This window comes from Myodes glareolus, chromosome 4 (assembly GCF_982192425.1).
Source record: "Myodes glareolus chromosome 4, mMyoGla1.1, whole genome shotgun sequence".
NCBI classification, from domain to species: Eukaryota; Metazoa; Chordata; class Mammalia; order Rodentia; family Cricetidae; genus Myodes; species Myodes glareolus.
The window spans coordinates 15366954-15378971 of NC_142029.1; the positions used below are offsets into that span (position 1 = coordinate 15366954).

Sequence of the window (12018 nt, forward strand, 5' to 3'; positions counted from 1 at the left end):
TTTTTGTTTTTCTTTCGCTTTATTTATTTTTTTAGTTCTGTGTGTGCATATGTCTGTGAGTGTATGACTTGAGCATATGGGTGCCTGAAGACACGTTGGATCCTCTGCATCTGGAGTTACAGACAGTTCATAGCCTCCATGTGAGTGCTGGGATCTGAACTCAGGTCCTTTGGAAGAGCAGCAAGTGCTCTTAACTGGTACAATCTTATACTTTTAAGAGAAAGTTTCAGGTAGTTCAGGCTGGCCTCAGACTGTGTAGCTGAAGATGGCCCAGAACTTCTGATTCTCTTGCTTTCACCTCCTGAATGCTAGTACCACATGTACACCACCATGCCCAGATGATCTTTTCTTTTGGGTTTTTGTGACAGGGTTTCTCTGTGTTAATAGTCCTGGCTGTCCTGGAACTCTATGTAGACCAAGCTGGCTTCAAATTCACAGAGATCCATTTCCCAGTGCAAAGTGTGTGTGCCACCATGCCTGGCTCATTGCATAATTTTTTAATTTCAAGAACATCTGAATCTGGACTCATGCCTTCAATCCCAGAACTCTAGAAGTTCAGGCGTTATGATCAGATGCTCAGGACCACCCTCTGGTATACAGCCAATATGAGGACACCTGTAGTTTTTTCTAGTTCTGGATTATTATCATTAAAGATTTGCATACAGAGATTTTTGTGAGAGACTAGGTGTTTATTTTTCTGAGCTAGATGTCCAGAATACAATTGCTGGGTTATATAGTGTTGACTGAGTTTCTGTCCTGCCCAGTCCTTGTTCTGTTCCCGCAGTCATTAAGTCCCAAAGAAATCACACAGAGGTCTACATTAATCATAAACTGGTTGGTCCATTAACTCAGGCTTCTTATTAACTCTTATAACTTACATTAGCCCATTATTCTTATCTGTGTTAGCCACATGGCTCAGTACCTTTTTCAGCGGCATAGTCACATCTTGCTTATTCTGTGTCTGAACAGGACTGCAGAGGGAGCTTCCCTCTTCCCAGAATTCTCCTGTTCTCATTGACCCACCTCTACTTTCTGTCTGGTTGTCCCGCCTATACTTCCTGCCTGGCTACTGGCTGATCAGCGTTTATTTAAAACATAATTGTCAGAATATAGACAGTTGTCCGCACCAGTATAGTAGTTAAATCCTCAGTTGCTTTTGCTTTTCATTGCGGTGATTGGTGCTCTGATATCCCTATGTTGCCCAAGGTGGTCCGGAACTCTTTGTGTAGCTCAGGATAACACTGAACTTGTGACATGTGGCATACTTCATGCTTATGAGAGCTGGGATTAAAAACATGCACCATCACACCCAGCATGAAATTTTTTTTTAAAAAAATAATGTTATTCTTTAAAGGTTCTTTTTTTTTTAAATATTTATTTGCTTATTATGTATACAATATTCTGTCTGCAGACCAGAAGAGGGCACCAGACCTCATTACAGATGGTTGTGAGCCACCATGTGGTTGCCGGGAATTGAACTCAGGACCTTTGGAAGAGCAGGCAATGCTCTTAACCGCTGAGCCATCTCTCCAGCCCTAAAGGTTCTTTTTAAAATAATTTATATTTATTTTTATTTTATGTACATTGGTATTTTGCCTGCATGTATGTCTGTGTGAGGGTGTCATATCTTGGAGTTACAGACAGTTGTTAGCTGCCATGTCGGTGCTGGGAATTGAACCTCTGGAAGAGCAGTCAATACTCTTAACCACTGAGCCATCTCTCCAGCCCCTGAAAAATTTTTAATTATATTTATTATGTGTGTTCAAGTTCATATGTTCATGCATGTATGTTTGTTCCTTCTAGTGCCATGGTGCGTTTGTGGAGGTTAAAAGAAAACTTGTGGGAGTTTTTTCTTTCTTTCTATCATGTGATCCTGGTCAGGCTCGGAGGCAAACATTTTCACCTGTGAAACTGTCTTGCTGGCCCTGTGTATCATCTTTCTCTCTGAGAGTCTTACTATCCAACTTAGGCTTCCCTCAAATCTCTGATCCTCCTGCCTCAGCTTCCCAGATGCTGGTGTTAACAAGTGTGCACTGCCATACTTGGTTAAAATCAGTATTTAAACCCAGGCTGAACGTTTGACTGACTATCCATCTGCATTTGTTTTATATTATACTGGTAAGGGGGGCTCAGTTGAGTCTTCTCTGGTGGATAGCAAGCCGGAGTTCTAGTAGTGGATGTAAGATGTAATACCTGAGAAGTGATGGGGCCTCACATGGAACTTGAGGAGCACATGAGCAGCCATCTCAGAGTCCAGGTTTTTGTTGAGATAAGGTCTCAGTGTAGCCCAGGTTAACCTTGAACTTGCTGTATAGTCTAAGACTTTCAGTTTTTGTTCTTCCTGTCTCCATCTCTCAGATGCTGAGATTATAGGCATATACAGTAGAAATAAAATTTTTTTTGGAGGGTGGTTGAGACAGCATCTTACTATGTATCTTTTGTTGGCCTGGAGCTTACATGCTGGTCTCCAACTCAGAGATGAGCTCTTCTCTGTCCCCATCCCCCTTGCTGGAATTAAAGATGTTTGCCACTGGATTCAGCCCTCGGAAATAAAATGTTGTTGGAGGAAGCTGGAAAGATAGCTTAGTGGTTAAGGGCACCTATTGTTCTTTGGAGGACCCTGATTCCATTTCCAGCACCCACATGGTGGTTAACAACCCTGAAACTGGAGTTACAGACAGGATCCAACACCCTTCTCTGGCTTTCTGGACACTAGGCATACACATGGTATATTCAGACAAAATTCCCATACACATAAAATAAAAATAATTTGAAAGCGCCATTCTTGTAAAGGACCTAAGTTCAGTTCCCAGCACCCATGTGTAGCAGCTCCCAAATGTCTGTAACTCCAGCTCTAGGGAGTTACAGTTTACTATCTTCTGTAGGTACCTACATGCATTTGTAGACACAGATACATAATTAAAAAAAGTTTTGGCTGGATGTGGTGTTGCATACCTTTAATCTCAGACCCTGGTCTACAGAGAGTTCCAGGCTACACCATGAGACCCGTCTTTAAACAAAACCTTCCTGCTTTTCAAGCTCTTTCTACTTGTTCTGGCACCGTATTGAAGTAAGCCAAGGGCTTAGGCCCTAAGACGTGGTTGGAGAACAAACTTCAGCTGGACCTTCAAGAAGTCTTAGTTTGGTGAAGGCAGTAGCAGGAAGGTCAGTGTCTGTGGTAAAAAATGTAAGTAGAGACAAAAGGTTTGACACTCACTGGGGGGCTTTGGAAAGTTGAGTTGGATCCAGAATGCTTGCATAGAGGAACTTAGAGGAATTGGGAGCCCTGAATGTCTTGGAGTACAGCTGTAATAGGGTCAATTTCTGCTTTTTTATTTTTTATTTTATTTTTTTATTTATTTTGAGACAGGGTTTCTCTGTGTTGCTCTGGCTGTAGACCAGACTGGCCTTGAACTCCAGTCACAGCTGGAGAGATGATTCAGCAGTTAAGAGCATTGACTGGTTTTCTAGAGGTCCAGAGTTCAATTTCCAGCGCCCATATGGGCCGTTCACAACTGTCTATAACTATAGTCCTATGGGATCTGATACCCTCTTCTGGTATGAAGATGTCCATGCAGACAAAACATCTATATGTGTAAGTAAATCTTTAAAAAAAGAAGCATTAGTCATTGCTTTGGTTCTATGGGGAGAGAGTGGACATGAACCAAGTCAGCAGTGAGGAGTAAGGTGAAGAGAAACAGGGTTCAAGACAGAACTCTTGTGAGTGTATGGGACCTATTGAGTGGAAAGGTCAGGAAGTGACTGACCAAGCAGAGACTTGGAGTACAAAAGTGATCACTTTGGCCACGAAGAACACTTGTGTTTTTGTAACGGAAAGGATGGATGAGGAAGCTAACTACTTGGGCATACTAGGCAAGGATCTAAGGACTTTACCACTGAACTGCATCTCCAAACATACAACTGCCACTCATCTCTCAGTTTTTTTTTTCCTTTGAGACAAAATTGTTTTTTCTTTTTTTCTCCAAGACAAGGTTTCTCTGTCTGTCCTGGAATTAGCTCTTTAGAGCAGTCTGACTTCAAACTCACAAAGTTCTGCCTACTTTTGCCTCCCAAGTGCTGGGATTAAAGGTGTGCATTACCACCACTGCCAGGTGAGACGAAATTTTGTTAGTTCCAGCTGGCTTTAAATCTGTAACTCCTATGTCAGCCTCTAGAATTATGGATATATATCATCATGACTGATTTCCATAACTTTTTTTCTCTCTCTTCCTCTGGACAGGTCTTTCTATATAGCTCAGGTTAGGCTGGTACTCACTCTGTAGGCATTCCCGGACTCTTGATCCTCCTCCCTTTACCAACCCAGTTCTGTAATTTGTAGTTCTATAACCTCCTTTACACACACACACACACACACACACACACACACACACACACACACACGGTTTTTTGAGAAGAGTTTCCCTGGAACTCACTCTACAGACAGGCTGGGCTTGAACTCAGAGATCCGCCTGCCTCTGCCTCCCGATTACTGGGATCAATGGTCTACTGCTACCCAGCTTCTACAGCTTTCTTGATGAAGGGTACAGTTAACATAGTGGAATGGCAAGTGACAACAGGCCCATTTTATGGAAGGTTAAAAAAACCTGAGAACTTGGCTGGGCATAATGGTACATGCCTTTAATCTTAGCACTTTCTGTACTGGGAGACTGGGAAATTCCAGGCCAGTTTGGGTTACATATATGATGAGTGAGACTGCTTTACAGGAGTTACAAAGGGGAGAAGTATTGAAATTAAGAACAAGGCCTAGCCTAGATAAGATATCAGTTATGAGAACTAGACTTAAGTAGTTGCAGATTGTGATTGCACAGGTTATAAACCTCCAGAGTGTCAGAGAAAATAAGAGACTTTGTATGAGTATCAAAGAGCAAGAGAACTTGAAAGAGTATTGAACCTCAGAGGACCTTGAAGTGGGAATTAATGCAGGAATGCAGGTAGGTGTTGTTCAAAGTGTGCTGTGTGTTGGTCCAGGTTTTCCCCACCTTTTCACCTCTTTCCATTTAAGAACAGTTCTGTGGGTTTTTTTTTTTTTTGGTTTTTTTTTTTTTTTTTTTGGTTTTTTTGAGACAGGGTTTCTCTGTAGCTTTGGAGCCTGTCCTGGAACTAGCTTTTGTAGACCAGGCTGGTCTCGAACTCACAGAGATCCACCTGTCTCTGCTTCCCGAGTGCTGGGATTAAAGGCGTGCGCCACCACCGTCTGACACATTTCTGTATCTTTGCAACCATTTTTGAGCCTTTTTTTTTTGAGACAGTTTCTCTATGTAGGCCTCGCTGTCCTGTAGCTTACTGTGTAGATCAGGCTGTCCTCCATCTCCAAGTGCTGGGTCTAAAAGGTGTGTGCTACCACTCCCACCTCTAAGCCATTTCTTTTTGTTGTTGTTGTTATTTTGTTTTTTGAGACAGGATTTCACTTTGTAGCCCTGGCTATCCTGGAACTCATTCATTCTGTAGACCGGCCTGGCCTTAAACTCTGAAGATCTGCCTGCTTCTGCCGCCCGAGTGTGGGATGCCCAGCTCTTATTAGATCACTGTATTTCCCCCTGTTACATTGTCAACACTTCAGGCTGGAAGTAAGGTGATGGTTCTGCTAGCTAATGTGGTCATTTCATACTAGGTCCCCCTAAGCCCATACTTTAGGGTATTCAGTCTTCCTAGGTTGGGTGTGATGGAACTGTAATTCCTGCTCTCGGACTGACACTGCAGCTAGAGGCAGCCTGTGCTCCCTAGTGAGGCACTGTCTCTAAATGTAGATAGCCTCCCACCGAAGTGAAAGCCAACCAATAAAGATCCCCAAACAGCCAATGGAACAAAGCAAGCAGTACTCCTCAGGGTCACAGACTTGCTCTGCCTCTTGACCATCCATCTCTCTTTACTCTGATCACTACTGATACTGCTCAAATAGCAGTTTCTATAAATAGAGATTTAGAGTAGTTTACAAAATTGAGCTAGCTAGAGGGTCTAATTTAGCTTTAATGAATAGTGTTTCCTATTTTTCTAGTGCTTGGGTTTGATAACTAAGCAATTTTTTTTTTTTTTTTGATTTGGGCCTTGGGTAGAGCTTTGGATAGGCTGCAGTGGCACAGGCTTATGAACTATAGAGAGCAAAGATGGCAAAGTCATTCTGTGAAGTAAATTTGTACAAAACTTGGGCAATCTAGTGACTTCACTTGACTCATATTTTCTTTTATTTTTTGTTTGTTTGAGACAGTGTCTCATTCTAGCTCTGACTGATCTGGATCTCACTCACTATGAAGGCCTGGCTTCCTGCCTTTGCTTTTCCAGTGCTGGGATGATAGGCATGTACTAATATGCCTGGTATTTTGACTTAAATTTTTATGCATATGTATACATATGTGTGTGTTTATTTTTTAAAACAATTTTTATGTGCATTGGTGTTTTGCCTACATGTATGTGTGTGAGGGAGGTCCCCTGGAACTGAAGTTCCAGATGGTTGTGAGCTGCTGTGTGGATGCTGGAAATTGAATCAGGGTCCTCTGGAAGAGCAGTCAGCCAGTGCTCTTAACCCCGAGGCATCTCTCCAGCCCCTGTGTGTGTTTATTTTTTAAAATGTGTATGTGAATGTTGTGTGTTTGTGGGGGCATGCATGCATGTATCATGACACACGTGTAGGCCAGAGGATAACTTTGTGGAGTTAGTTTCCTCTTCTGCAGATACCCTATCATGGATTTATATTTTTACCCCAGATACATATACACATAAATATATATGCCTGCCTGCTTTCCTGGCTGCCTTCCGTCTGTCCTTCTGTCCTTCTTCCGCCCGCCCGCCTGCCTGCCTGCCTGCCTGCCAGGGTCTTATAGCCCAGGCTGGCCTCAGACTCACTGTTGGGAATCAAACTTGCTAAAATAATAGGTGACCTTCAACTTCTGTTCCTCTTGCTTGCACCTCCTGTGTGCTAAGATCACGGGTGTGCACCACCACGTCAGGTCGTCATAAGTGCTGGTGATCAAATCCTGGGGCTCATACATATTCAGTAAACACTCAACAAACAGCTATGTTTCCAGCCTGGACAGAATCGATACTTCAAAAAACAATAGACTAAGAAGGTCAACTGAAAAAAGTATGAAATGGCTCAGCAGTTAGACACTTGCCATCAAACTGGACAACCTGAGTATATCCACATGGTGGAAGGAACGAACTAACTCCCACAAATTGTCCTCCACATACACTGTGGTATCCCCTTCCCAAGTAAATATAAACTCCCTGCCCTTTTTTTTTTGGAGTCAGGGTTTCTCAATGTAGCCCTGGTTGTCCTGGAACTCACTCTGTAGCTCAGACTGGCCTTGAACTCAGAAATCCACCTGCCTCTACCTCCTTGTTGCTGGGATTAAAAGCCTGTGCCACCACTGGCAAAAAACAAACAAACCAACCAAAAAAAACCCCAACTTTTTTTAAAAAAGAAATTGCTCAGCTGGAGTCAGCAATTAGAGCATTGGAGTCAGGATTAGAGCATGCTTTTAATCCTGAGAAGCTTGCTTTACATAGCAAGTTTCAGGGCAGTAAGGACTATGTAGTGACTATCCAAACAAGACAAAACAACAGCAACAATAAAAACCCAAACTCAACTGAAGAGACTGGAGAGATAGCTCAATTGTTAGGAGCTTTGAGGAACCCAGCACCCACATGGCAGCTTACAACCATTTATAACTCCAGTTCCATAGGATTCATTGCCTTCTAGCCTTCACGGGCACTACACACTTAGTAGTATATTTTACCTGTATATACAGACATGTATATACAGGTAAAATACCCATACACATACAAATAAAAATAAACAAATAAATCTTCAGAAACAGAACTCAAGTCAGATGTAGTTGTTCAAGCCTAAAGTCTCAGAACTGGGAAGGCTAAAGTAAGAGAATTTACCTGAAGTTTAAGATAAACCTGAACTGAAACTGAATTAGTGAATTCCAGGCTACCCTGGGTTGCTAGCTGAGACCTTGTTCAGAATCATATTCTCCCCCACCCCCCAAGGAAGAAGAAACAAAGAAAATGAAAAGTGATTCAGCTTCCTGAGCATTTGAATTACAGACAGAAGCCACCATACTAGGTCCATGTTCACTTTCTTTATTGGGGGGAAGCAAGGTTGTTTTTTCTTTCTTTCTTTCTTCCTTCCTTCCTTCCTTCCTTCCTTCCTTCCTTCCTTCCTTCCTTTCTTTCTTTCTTTCTTTCTTTCTTTTTTTGTGACAGAGTCTCTATTATATAGCTCTTGCTCTTTTGAAACTCACAATGTAGATGAAGATGGCCTCGAACTCACAGAGATTCACCTGCCTCTGCCTCTTGAGTGCTGGGATTAAAGGCGTGCACCATGATGCCTGACTCCATGTTCACCTCTAAATGTGAATAAAAGTAGTATCCAGTAGATCATTCCCTTAGAATCCTGGTATTTAAAAAAATATTAATAGGGAGACTAATGTAGCCCAGTTTGGAGAATTCTTATTGCTAGGCATGGCATGTATAAAGCCCTGGGTTCAATCTCTAGGACTATATAAACCAGGGGTGATGATGCCAACCTGAATCTTAGACACAGATGCACACACACACCATCAAAATGATGGAGCTGAGATGGTAACATGTACTTACTGTTCTTGCAGAGGATTGCCTAGGATTGGCTCAGAAACAACATGGTGGCTCACAGTCCATAACTCCAGTTCCAGGGGATCTGATCCTTCTGACCTTTTCTGACCCCAGGCACACATATAGTGTACACACACACACACACACACACACACACACACACATGCAGGTAAATGTTCATACACATAAATAAATATAAAAATAAGAAAAAAGAAACCCTAAGTGAAAAACAAACACTGCTGTCCAAAATATATGTATGGTACATACCCCTGTTTTCCCAACACTTGGGAGGAGGAGGCATTATGATTAGAAGTTTAAGACCAGCCTCAGGCTACATAGCTAAATTAGAGGCTAGCCTGGGCTTATATGAGAATATGTTTCAAAAAACTCAAAGCTGAGCATGGTGGTGTACACCTTCAGTCTTGGGAGGTAGAGACAGGAAGAGGGAGGTAGAGACAGGCAGATCTGTGTGTGTTCAAGGTCAGCTTGGTCTACATAGAAAGTTCCAGGCAAGCTGGGGATACACAGAAAGACCTTGTCTCAAAAAATTAAAGTGGGTGGGAAGCACTGAGAAAAACAAAACTGGGAATGGTGCCACACACTTGTAATCTTAGCACTTGGAAGGTGGAGGCAGGAGGATCTTGAGTTCAAGACCGACCTGGGCAACATGAGACCCTGTCTCAGAATCAGGATAAAGTATAAGGGCTGAGGAGGTAGCTCAGTTAATAAAGAACTTATTGTATAAGCATGAGGACCTGAGTTTGAGCCCTAGCTTTCCTCAAAAGATGGTTCTGTGGTAAGGATTTGTAATCCTAATGTCCTGATACTCACTGGCCGTCACTTTGAGTAACTGTTAGGCCTTGCGTCTGAGTGAAAGATTCTGTTTCCAGCCACTAGGCAAGCATCCCTGAGAGACGGGCACTTGTGGCTGACTGCCGGGCTGCATGTGCACACAGCACCGCACTTCCCCCACACGTGCGCTGTGCACCTCCAAAGAAAAAGATTTTGGAATTAATTTTACATTTTTGCTCTCTGAAATTTCATAATTTTTGGTCTTGAATGGACTACATACAACATTTCAATTTCCTTACAATGGTCTTTTAACAAGCAGGATGACTAATGGGTGAGATAGGCAGGAGACTGAAGTGACATTGCCTCTTCTTTGGTGGTGGTTAGTATGGTAATTCTATTTCTGTTTGGATGCTCACCAGTGTTCTTTTCTTTTGTTCCTGCAGGGCCTCTGCTCTCCGGGAAGACAAAGCTTTCAAAGCTGCCTGGCACTGGACAGTGAGGTGAGATACCTGAAACAACTCTGTAGAGGAGAGAGGAAGGATAGTGGGCTTCCTGGCAACTTGATTAGCCACCCGGTTTTAAAGCATTAACAGTGAGGAGAAAGCTCCGTCAGATAATACCTTTATTTAGTTAGTGGCTTCAGGGGATGGAACCAAGGGTCTCTAGTATGTTAGACAAGCACTCTTATCACTGAGCTACATTTTCCTTTTACCTTGTGGGTCCTGGGACTCAAACTCAGGTCATTAGGAGTGGTGGTAAGGGCCTTTATCTAGGGTGGACCCAAGGGTTTGTAATGTTTGTAGCCACACAGAGATCAAGTCCAAATATTCCCCATTTTTAAGGGTTTGTGCTGCCACAGATTTCTTCTTTTTTCTCTTTTTAAGACTGTCACAGCCCTTGGGGAGTGTGCCAGTTAGAGGAGAGCTCAAGGGCAAGTGAAACACTGGAAAGGGTGTGTCATATTCAGCAACAGTGGCCATTACCCATTTCAGTTGCCTTTTTTGGTATTTGCTCTTTATTGCTGTGGATGTTTTTTGTACCTAAATGTGGGCGTCTATAACAAACTTCCCATACAGAATTCTTTTTACTGCTTGGTATATATGTTTTGGAACAGAACAGTGGAATTTTTTTTTTTAAATATTTATTTATTTATTTATTTATTTATTATTTATACAATATTCTGTCTGTGTGTCTGCCTGCAGGCTAGAAGAGGGCATCAGATCTCATTTCAGATGGTTGTGAAGCACCATGTGGTTGCTGGGAATTGAACTCAGGACCTTTGGAAGAGCAGGCAATGCTCTTAACCACTGAGCCATCTCTCCAGCCCAGAACAGTGGAATTTTTATTTATTTATTTATTTTTTTGTTTTGTGACAGGGACTCATCATGCAGTCCTGGCTGGGCTAGAACTCTGTATAGACCATGCTGGCCTAAATTCTTAAACGCTGGATTAAAGCAGTGCACCATCACATTGGTCTTGAAATTTTTAAAGAATTTTTGCTGGGTAGTGGTTGTGAATTTCTTTCTTTAATCCCAGCACTTAGAAGGCAGAATTGTGGATTTCTTGAGTTTGAGGCCAGCCTAGTCTATAGAGTGTGTTCTAGAACAGCCAGGTATACACAGAGAAACTCTGTCTTGAAAAACAAAACAAGTTATTTTCTTAGGTTAGCATACATACTATGTGTTTCAAAATAATGAGTTCTGAAGACATTCCTCCTTTGATTTTGCAAGTGTTCTGGTTTTCTTCTGTTTTACCCCTGTAGCTGTGCTGGTAACATCTTCCCTTCAGGCATCCCAAACGCACATAGGGGATTGCTTAAGAAGATTCCAAAGTGGGGGTGCTGGAGAAATGGCTCAGCAGTTAAGAGTACATGCTGCTCTTTCAGAGCATCCAAGTTTGGTTTCTATCACTCACACAGTTGCTCACAACTATCCAGAGCTTCAGTTCTAGAGGATCCAACTCCTGGCCTTTGCAGGCACCAGACATGTGGTAGACAGACATACGTGCAAGCAAAACACCCCTACACATAAAATAAAAATTAAAATTAAGAAACAAACAGTGAGGATGATTCCAAGATTTTCTATGGTAGAAATGAAGTTCTGCATTGGTTGTCATAAATGCCTAACTACTCGAGTTGTTCTCCCGCTAGTGCGCATGTGTATTACTGGGGATTGAGCCCAAGGGCTTGAGCATGATAGGGAAGTGATTTTCCACTGGGCTAGATTGCTAGCCTTTTTAAATTATATTTTGAGACAGGATCTTGATAAGTTCCCTAGTCTGGCTTCTAAAGTCTCTCTACAGCCCAGGCTGACATAACTTACGGTTATCCCAATTCTGGGGTTACAAGGACTGGAGAGATGACTCTGTAGTTAGAGTTTTATACTGATTTTCCAGAAGACAGTTTGATTCCCAGTACCCACATCAGGCAGCTCAGAATCACTTGTAATTCCAGTTGCAGTGGATCCAATACCTTAGCCTTCAGAGACATCTGCATTTATGTGTACGTCCCCCTCCTCACATAAGTCATTAAAAATAGAGTAAATCTTTAAATTTTGGGATTTCAGGTGTGCTTCTTCACTCCTGGTCTTTTTTTTTTTTTAAATTTATTAT

General features: G+C 42.2%; 1 protein-coding gene across 3 annotated transcripts in view; it reads left to right on the top strand.

The window, feature by feature from the left end:
* Dag1 (dystroglycan 1) overlaps nucleotides 1-12018 on the top strand; it is a 65150-nt gene that overhangs the window by 3261 nt on the left and 49871 nt on the right. For all 3 annotated transcript variants that reach the window (XM_085688848.2, XM_085688846.2, XM_085688847.2), the window contains exon 2: nucleotides 9852-9908. The gene's annotated coding sequence lies outside the window, so the exon portion shown is untranslated. The remainder of the gene's footprint in view (nucleotides 1-9851; nucleotides 9909-12018) is intronic.